Raw genomic sequence first — 10157 nt, 5'->3', positions numbered from 1 at the left:
GAGTTTTATTTTTTAATTCCTGCAACTATTATCGTGGCCAAATAGATACTGTGACAGTGAAGTCATAAACTACGAAGAAAATAGTAAAATGAACTTGTAAAATCATTTAACGTTGAATTACTGTCCAATTATTAATTTTAATTACTCATTTCATAAGGATAACGACAATTAATCACATTAAAATGCAAATAATTTTTTTTTTTTATGAATAGGACGCTATGTATTTTAAGCTACGCAAATGGTCATTCAAAACATACTAGGTTATTTTTTATTTCCGGCCTACTTGTGTAAAAAGGGTAAGAGTGAAATTGATGACTAACTTTACGATTAAACATTTATAGCTACTACACATTACCGGTAGTCATTAAATATTCACTCTTTTCTATTTTTATTTTGAGGTTTTATTACTCCATGACAATAATTATTTTTTTAGGGAAATAATTTATAATATCCTACAGCCTGTTCTATCACTGTTAAAAATGAATTAAAATAATTCTTAATAATATAATACAACATAGCTGATATATACAATATGATATATTGATTTTAGTATACAGTAATAGGTAAACTAAAAAGTTCATTCGATTCATCTTTTGGGTCCCCGGGGACACCTCTGTCACCCGATTTTATGAAGAGTTGAAGTGGCTTTACCCCTTCTTCCGTCGTTAATATTTTCTTGCTTCCTTCCTCTATCAAGTTATCCAATCTCGCTGTCCATCGCACATCTCTGATATTCTTCAATTTAAATCCTCAGTGCATTACAGCAGTACCCGCTCACGGCCTTCAGACTTACATGTGACTGCACATCGAACCGCAGCCTTTGGCAGATCTTTCCTGTTCCGAAACCTCTTCCCTATGGAATTCTTATTCCCTCCTTTATTCGTAGTTCTAATACCCTTCCAATCTTCAAATCCCGTATCTTCGACTATCTTCTGTCCACCCAATTCCGGAAGAATAACAATTGAAAGTTTCAAGTATGGTTTATATATTTTCTGTATTTAATGTTTTCGTTTATACTTTTAAATATATATGTATTAGCAGAAATTGTTTTCATTTATTATTTTTGGTTTATTTGTATTTGATTTGTTATCATTTTTTTTTCTTTTTATTTATTATCAGAAGTGTTAGTCATCTTATTTTTTATGATATGACATATAATCTTTTTTTATTCTTATTTTATATATTCTGTTAGTTATGGTTGTTCATTTTTATCTTTTCAGTTTCATTATTTTATGACGTTTTATAATTTCATTTTTATTTTGTATTGTACACTAATGTCTGATTTTACGCCTGTATATTATTCTAAGGGATCAATCCCAGTATAAATAAAGAATATTGTTATTATTATTATTATTATACAGTGTATTTAGCAAACCAATACAGTTGGGCAGGACAACTTTTGTTCAATAAAGTTTTTCTCTTTCTTCCTATTTGATAATAATTTTAAATTATATACAAGTATTTTTAAAATGAATTTTTAAATAGCTGCACTTGAAAATGATTTTTTCTTATTTTTATCTCAAACCCTGATCATTCCGCAGCACCATGTGACGGAGGAAAGGTGAAGCTCTTATATCGTTTGAGACACCATTTTTAAATCATATGTACAATTTTATAAATTAATCACTATCCCATCTATTCCTGTTTCTATTATATATAGACTTTGTGGGTAGATATATTTGGTGAGTTAACGGGAGTCGACTCAGTGACTCTGATTCAATAAGTTATTATTAGGTCTAGGGCTAGCTGTTAATAAGCTGCTGACACTGATTTGAGCTCAGTCTACTTGTAGTGTCACCGCCAGGTGAGTACCAGTTCTATACTGTCTTTAGTTATATCGCAAAACATTTCATGACCTATGTAAATCTTGGATATTGGCCAACATCCTATTCGGGGTGCATTAACATCGTTTTCTACGATCTTTACCTCATCTGCAACCTTATATTTTTATATGAATGTAGTAAATGCTTAGGGAAAACTGAATATAATGGATATAACTATATTTGTATGATTTTTTTTTTTTTTTTTTTACAAAATTTGTGTTTCTAAGATGCTCAAAACTAGAGTAAGCGACCTTCCACTCCGATGATTAAATCTCACTCATTAAATACGTGTTTGAATCGGTGGCAACATTCGCAAAAATCTCTCTAAATTTTGAAACAAGTTCCAGCAAAATTTAGAGTTGCTAAATATATTTTTACTTTATTTCAGAATGCTTGAATGGTTGAAAGTACATTGGGGTTTGTTACATCGATGAGTTTTCAAAGATTTAATATATATCTATGTATTTTATTGTTGTGTAGAAAGATCAATTTGCTTTTAATAACACTAAAAATAATTAATTTTACATCATATTCGAAGAAGATTGTTGCCCGTATATGATATTTGAACCGGGACTATCTTCCTAAAATTTAATTTTTGAATTTGACACACCAGAATTATTTTTTTTATCCCAGAAATAAGCCATTCCGACATCAAATACTGAATAAAAAAATTGTGCATACAAACTTTTTCTTCCACATAATATGCATTAGGAGTTCCCTATTTCTTCTGCTCCTTGTATCTTGATATTTAAACACCTTGGGTACTAAGAGACAATTGAATAATTATATTATTTATTATATTCTTATATAAAAAAAACACAGATTATTTCGTGGTTATATTTAATATAATTATATTAATACATGTTTAAAAACAAAAGATCATAATTTGGTGTATTTTATGGAAAAATAATAAACTTTTACTCCGTTAATAAGCGATCTTGATTGTACAATATTGGATGTTTTACCTAAAAATATAAAAACATGTATAATTGACTCATTTCTTAAAAACCTATTCAACTAATATGTAATGTGCCAGAAATGTTTTCGGCAGTTTTATACTTATACATATTACCTTATTCACTCCTGTATAAATAAATTATTATTTCATTTTGTTGACAAATTAAGTTTCATTACTCAACTAGCCCATATTTAAAAATTACACACGGGGAAGAATTTAAAACATCTAGGAAGTCATGCCAAAAGCGTTTCTTTCTTAAGACCGATCGACGCTCTGACCTTATATCCAAAACTGACATAGGCATTAATCGAATTTACACTTATTCAATATCGAATAACGAATAAATTTGAATTAGAATTCAATTTATTTATTTAGAATAAAATTGAATTAGAATATCCGCCTAATTTAACTAAAATTAAAATCTTCTATTAGTTCATTACATGCTTCTTAATGTACTACCTATTGGAATTAAAAAAAAAAAAAAAAGGTGTAAAATTATTTACGAATAAAAAGAATATTTCCATTAATAATTTTTCGACTCTAAATTGTGTTTTCATTATTTGAGATCGAAAAAAAAAAAAAAAAAGCTCTTAAATATTTATTTAGCCATAAAATTTGAAAATCGGTTGAGTTATTTGCCCAAAACATAATAACATACTTACAAAACACTCCTGATAGTTATATCTCCTTTTTTGTTTCGACCTTTGACGGTAAAAATAAATTAATATAAAATACAGACTAAGTTTCGCTAATTGTTCGATACATTAAATCGAGTATTAAAAATCGCCATCTCGACATTTTAATGCTTCTTGCTATTTTTAACCTCCTCGAAAAATGGTTTCTCATCTTGGCAAACGAACAATTAATCTGGGATTCGAAAAATGCCAGGATGAGAAATATCTGAAGTAGTTTAATTTTCAGGGCTTTTAAAAACTAAAAGTGGCAACATTGCCTTGAGGAGTTAATTTTTTATGTTTTTCTTTCTTAATTCTGTCATGTGTCATCTTTTATCTTGAATGAATTCCGGATGATAGAATTAAAAATAATATTCCAGTAATTTTTAAATTTCATATTTTTAATCTCTTATTAATGAATATTCTATCAACAGAGTATTGATAATATACTAAAGTTATACTATGCATGTTGTTAATAATATATTATTTTAATCATAAATTTGTAATTTTTTTTTATATGAAATATTTTTGACATTTTCATATAATTGCAATTCCGTTTTATCTAAAGGTCAAGAATTATTCCTCAACTATGTTCAAAAGTACGTATTCATTTCGTCGTCATTGAACAGGACTACTTGCTTGCTTATGCATTTGCGTTTATATATACTAATACTAGTTTTAAAATATGAAAAACTAAACGAGGAATTCCTCTTAATTATTCTAAAACCTTATCCTAAATTTAAGAAAAAATATTCAATTTCTGGTAACATGTTGACCATGGTTTTTCCCATTTTTGTTGTTGCTTGACATGGTTGAGACAGTTTATTTATCTTTTCCTGCGATTTAGAAATGTCTCTCATTATTTTATGAACGAATTAACTAAATATTTTTAAAAATCTACCATTTCTAAATATTTTTAAAAATCTACCATTTCTAAATACCATATTTTTAAAAATCTACTATTTGTAAGTCGTCCTTTTTCTAACCCCTAGCAGATAATTTAAAGTTGTCGCCACGTAATAATTAAGGTGGGAGTGTCAAGATTCATTTATCAGGGCCACCGAAAAATAAATATTAACTACCCCCGGTTGGAATTGAACCCACAACGTTTCGAACTGGGCGCTCTGGAACCTATGCCCCAACGTGCACCACCGTCGCATCCCTATAATCAACTATATTAAGTATTATATAATAGTAAATTACCTTTTGATATAATTTGAAGCCTCTCATTTCCAATTCCTATTGGAGCAAGAAATCGCTTCACCTTACTGAATTTTACGCTTCCAACAAAAGACATTCATTTATCGCAAAATGAGGTGCGATTTCGTAATTTTTTATATTATTAAATTTTCATTCTATTTTTTTATTTACAAACATATTCAGATGAATCTAGTGTAGGTTAGGTGCACATTTCCAATTGGTAAATCGAAGATTTTTCAAATTCGGATGTTTCTAGCTGGCTTAAAAATATTCTGAGAAGCTTTTTTTTAGGGGCGAGTATCCGCATAAAAATACATGTGATTGCCTAAAGAAAAAAGAAAAACTTTGAAGAGAATTTCTTCACCTAAACCTACCAATCTCGAACCTCAAGGAATTCCTGAACCTTAAAAAAATACCAACCCTTTTTGTTTGACCACAGTTATGTTTGAACTAACATTTATGGTTCAATTAAAGCTCGTATATGTAAAAATCTAAGTTGCGATAACTACCTACGACTGAATTTAAAATCATAACGTATTATTTTACGGTAAAATTAAAGTTAGCATAAATACGTACCTGTTCTAGTTCTCGAAAAGGTACCCATTTCAATAAAATATTTGAAGACTTATAGGTATTTTTATTATTAATTATGAGCCTGTATCATATGATGTGTTTTTCACTATCATTTCTGTTGCCGCACTATCAAATATGCAACAAAAATCACTGTTAAGCTTGTTAAAAAATATGGGGTTTGATTGCTCTAAGAACGAAGAAATAACAAACTTGTGGTGTTCTATAGTGCCCCACTCGAAGAGGTTACTTATGGTACAGAGAAAAAAAAAAGTGATAAAAAAAAAAACATTGAGACGAAAAAAAAAGACTTTTTTTTATAAAGACTGTCATGGAAATTTTCCCTTCCGATTTCAAAAATTCCGAACCTTTACTGTAGTCACCCCGTTTTATAGTTTTTGATATTTTGTTGATGATTAGTTATTATAAAAATAAATAAATAGAATGGGCTCTCTAACAACATTTACACTGTGTGTTCCATTGTTTACCAGAGATGTGTTATCCCACTTTCTGCACGAATGTGATTTGTGTAAGGTCGGATTCCTAATGTAGCCGAAGTAGCAAATGCTTAAGGCCTAAAACAGACAATATTTAGCTTGTAAAATTTGTAAATAAACTTGATTCGTTTGTTTTGAAACATGTTTTTTGTAAAAATATTTTTAAAAAATTGTAAAATAAATTGCAAAATTGTACTCGAGTTATTATTGTTCTATTTTTTAAAATTATTATTATTACTATTTTAATTATTTGTTACAAGTTGGCAGTTAAAGTCTCTTACAGTTGGTGGGATCTTAAAAACAACTCCAAATATTGCTTGTGTTTATCAAGAAGATATGGAAGAAAGCGTAGGGAAATGTCCTTATGCACTTAGTTAATTGTCTTAAAACTAATGCGGCTTCTGCTATTAACAACGGTCAGCATGAGGCTATTGAACAGAAATTTTAAAAAGTTATAATGGAAAATTTGTCACAGGCGTGTTTTCCTAATGTAGAAATAGTCTTACGCATGAGTCATGTTTTGACATTAAAGCACGTAAAGAAAGATATAAGTCAGACTATGGACAATATGTTTTTAGTAATCAACTAGAATAAATTGGTTTGTGATGTGTTATATCTAAATTCACTTATATAAATTGGGAAAAGTTTGTTTCTCAATATATTTTTTTTTACAAACAATAAATTAGACCCCTTAGTGAAGTTTGCTTGAGGTCTTGAAATGGCTTCTAGAGGCAGTCTAGATTTGTGTTTTTCAGTCCAGAAGATATCAGAATCGGTGGAATGTCGAGCAATTAATTTGTATTTAAAGGCTTAAAGCTTCGTCCGGAAATTTTTAATGACTATCTGCCAGAAATAGGCAAAAATTAGCTATAGTTGAAACTAATTGTTGAAATTGCTATGGATACGATTCTTATTCATGAATGAACCATTGATAAATAAATATCGTATCCATGGTAATTTCAGCTGTTAGTTTCATGTACAGCTAATTTTTGCCCAACTCTGTTATCTGCGTATAATAATGGTATCTTATAAACAAACATTAATGTTCTATGCAATATTCTCCACGCCTGCCTATCTTTGGATACTGCTTCCCGGTTGACTTTTTCGCATCTTCGGTGCTTCTGTCTATCCATCTGGTTTTTCGCTTTTCACGTGTTCTCTTGCTGACTATACTGGCATTCATTATTGTGTAGAGGCGTCCTGATGAATTGCTTCGGGCCACATGTCCCTTAATCTTAACCTCCTTGCCTTCATACCATGAGATATTGACCAGATATGGCAAGTCTCTGCAAGCAGTTCACTGCTAGTTCTTCTCCATGTGTTATGGCTTTGATTAATCCTGTAACTGTACATAAGACTTTCCTTTCAAATGTCTTGATTCTGCTTTATGGTGTACCAGTAAGAGTCCAGGTCTCACAGCCGTACATCACACCTAGTCATAGCATTGCACACCCTTAGCTTCAGATTTTTTGAGATTTTTCTGGATTTTATTATTCTCAACAGAGAGATTAAGGCTCTGTTTGCGCTTGTTATACGCTAGCCTATCTCAATCCGTTGATCATTTAATGAGGTTGTTGTGGATCCGAGGTATTTGTAACGGTTTACTTTCAGATTGCCATCTATACCTTACCATACATGCAGACCATTGTTAGGGTATTTTTTTCGGCTTGCAATCATATACTTGGTATTATCTTTATTTACTTAAAAGCCGATTATCTCTGATCCTCTTATTAGAGTCTTTGCAAAGCTTTTTATGTCATCTTGGTTATTTCCTAGGACCACAATGTAATCTGTGTACGCTAGGATTTTATGTTTCCTTCCGATGTGTAACCCACTATTTTCGCGTGATGTTTATTTTTTTCTTTTTATCACTCTTTCTGTGGCTAAGTTAAACAGCATTGGCGAGAGTCCATCTCCTTGCCTCAGGCCTGTTCTTACTTCAAAGGCTTCAGTTACTTTTCCTTTTATTAGGACTATGCATTTAGGATCATTCATACACGAGTTTTTCAACCTTACCAAATTCCCGGGAATCTCCAGCCCTGTCATGATATTTCAAAGACAGTAAATATTAGAATAAATATTATTTTACTGTCTTTATTTAAAATTAATTTAAAAACAAGTTTTTTAATGTTCGAATATTGATTTATCGGAATATGAATATTCATGCCCTTCTCTACTTCAATTACCTTACATTGGGCTCACGATTGGAATAGGATGTTTTATGTATTTGTGTGTTCATGTACATATTATGAACATTTACGTTTCTGAATAAAATATAATGTATATAGATTTTACATTAGTTAATGTTTTGGGTGATTCTCAAATACTTGGCATCCTTTAGGTCCTAACTTTCAACAAAAAACATATCCCAAAAATTAAATAAATTCTGATTAATCTTCGATTTCCTTTACCTCTAAAACCACTATAAATTAAAAATCGATTGAAGCAAAGTCTACCATTAAAAGTTTAATTCGATATTCAAACTTTATTTTATTAATTCATTGAAACCACGAACAACCACGGAAATGAACTTACTGTAGTATATCAATTAGTTCAAAATTACTGTCCAATTATTAAATTCAAACTATATTACGCCAGGACGATGGTAATTAAAAATGTACTCACCTGCTTTTTTTTCTTTCTTGCTTGATTTTGTGAAGGAAGTAAGAGTAAAATTGTGGCCAACGTCACATTCAGAACTTGAAGGCTCCCACAAAATTCCAGAATCCCCGGGAGTCCTTATAATTTCTATATTTCTATCTTAAGTTAAAGATTTCCATGACAATGTTTTTTTTCTAGGACATATTTTGAAATATTCTAGAGCCTGTTACAATGCATTAAATAAGAACTGAATACAGTAAGAACTTTTTCCCTTAATAAGTGTCAATATAAAGTCAAAATGTATTTGAAGGTAAAAATGATGCAATGGGAATGAAAATTAACTAATAGCTAGTCGAACAGCCATAAAACATTGGAATACAATTAATACATCAGAAATAAATGTTTCCTTAGATCGTATATAACCAACATGAACGTATGGTGATCTTCGAAAACCATTTTATTGAAGTGGGACTTGAAAATTGTTCGTTGTTTGAGAACCCATTAACTATTTTGTAGAATAATTTAAGTTAGGAAAAAAAGTGGTATAACTTGTACTCTCTATACAGAGAAACATCTCCTTACGGGCACTCCTCTGCAACGGATAACCCTCTTAACGGTCAACCTTATTAAGGACTCAAACAAGGTATAGATTTAATAGATTTAAACCCCTCTATTACGGAACCTTTCCGCTCCGGATGCAAACGCCAATTTTATTCCTTATTAGAACTTTTCGCTCTTCTATAATGGACACTATTCGTAAAATATATAAATAAATATAAAATAAATTAATATACAAACTCACGATTCAAGGATTGTGATTGACGCTAAGAGACATTTAGTTATTGTGTAGACAGCATTTAGTGTATGTTAAAAAAACGAAACCCCCCTCCCTCAAAATTTATGTTTTTATATTTTAAGATACGTTTAATCTATTAATTGAATATTAAAAATCCGTCCGTGGGCCGTCAGATGATTCTCGAAATTCGACATACTGTGTACAAGTTTTCAAATTTATGCTCTACCACAGAATTTCGAATTTTTGCACCTGTTCGTATCCTCCAATGAAATTAATTTGTCTTGCAATATAAAATCAATTTTTTTTAATCACCTATCAGAGCTTATAAAAAAGTTCGAAAAATACTTTGAAGCAGATATTGATAAATTTACATGGATAAGACCCATTTAGAGCCGAGGCTCCGTCAAAATTTACTTCTTTAGAAGATGAATCTCTTATTGACTTGTCTTGCGATAATACTTTTAAGTTAAACTCTGGTACCATGTTAATTTTTAGTTTTTGGATATCAGTAAAAGTGGAATATCCATTGCTTAGTGGTAAAGCTCTAAGAATATTAATTTCATTTGCAATATCCTATTTGTGCGAATTTGGGTTTTCGGTCACGGTGATAAAAAGTCGATATCGCTTGAATATTAACGTTAAATAAGAAATGAGAAGTGTAGTGAACATCAAGCCCATCCATCCCGTTAATAATGTTAATCATCAAAAGACGTTCAATAAATCTTTTGTGAATTTAAAATTCGTGTTTAATTTATTTTTCAACTAACCTAACCACATTGTGGTTGTCCAGTCTCAAAATGGATATAACCGAAACAGTTGAAATTAAATATTTTGTATTATCCCAAGGAAAATAGTAAGTATATGTATTTAATTTTTCGCTGTTAAATGGGTAATCCCTTTTGAAAAGGAAAATTTTCCAATTTTTTAAAGTTAAAATCTGATGTATTAAGGGCGCCACGGAAAAAAAATCCGCAAACCGAAAAAGGTTGGAAACCTCTGCTCTACAAAACGATGGTTGAGACGAAATATTCATGAAAT

At 30.3% G+C, this 10157-nt stretch overlaps 1 protein-coding gene across 3 annotated transcripts in view; it reads left to right on the top strand.

Annotated features, from left to right (window-relative positions):
- LOC136795284 (uncharacterized) overlaps positions 1-10157 on the top strand; it is a 171632-nt gene that overhangs the window by 31079 nt on the left and 130396 nt on the right. Inside the window, exon 1 of one of the 3 annotated variants that reach the window (XM_067045349.1) lies at positions 1751-1804. The exons of the other annotated variants lie outside the window; for them this stretch is intronic. The gene's annotated coding sequence lies outside the window, so the exon portion shown is untranslated. Of the gene's footprint in view, positions 1-1750; positions 1805-10157 lie in introns of those variants that run through there. 3 annotated transcript variants of the gene reach the window in all.

This window comes from Halyomorpha halys, unplaced genomic scaffold (genome assembly GCF_000696795.3).
Source record: "Halyomorpha halys isolate HHAL.00 unplaced genomic scaffold, Hhal_1.1 Scaffold179.1, whole genome shotgun sequence".
NCBI classification, from domain to species: Eukaryota; Metazoa; Arthropoda; class Insecta; order Hemiptera; family Pentatomidae; genus Halyomorpha; species Halyomorpha halys.
Note: the sequence above shows the minus strand (reverse complement) of the source record. Positions and strands in the feature narration are given on the sequence as shown.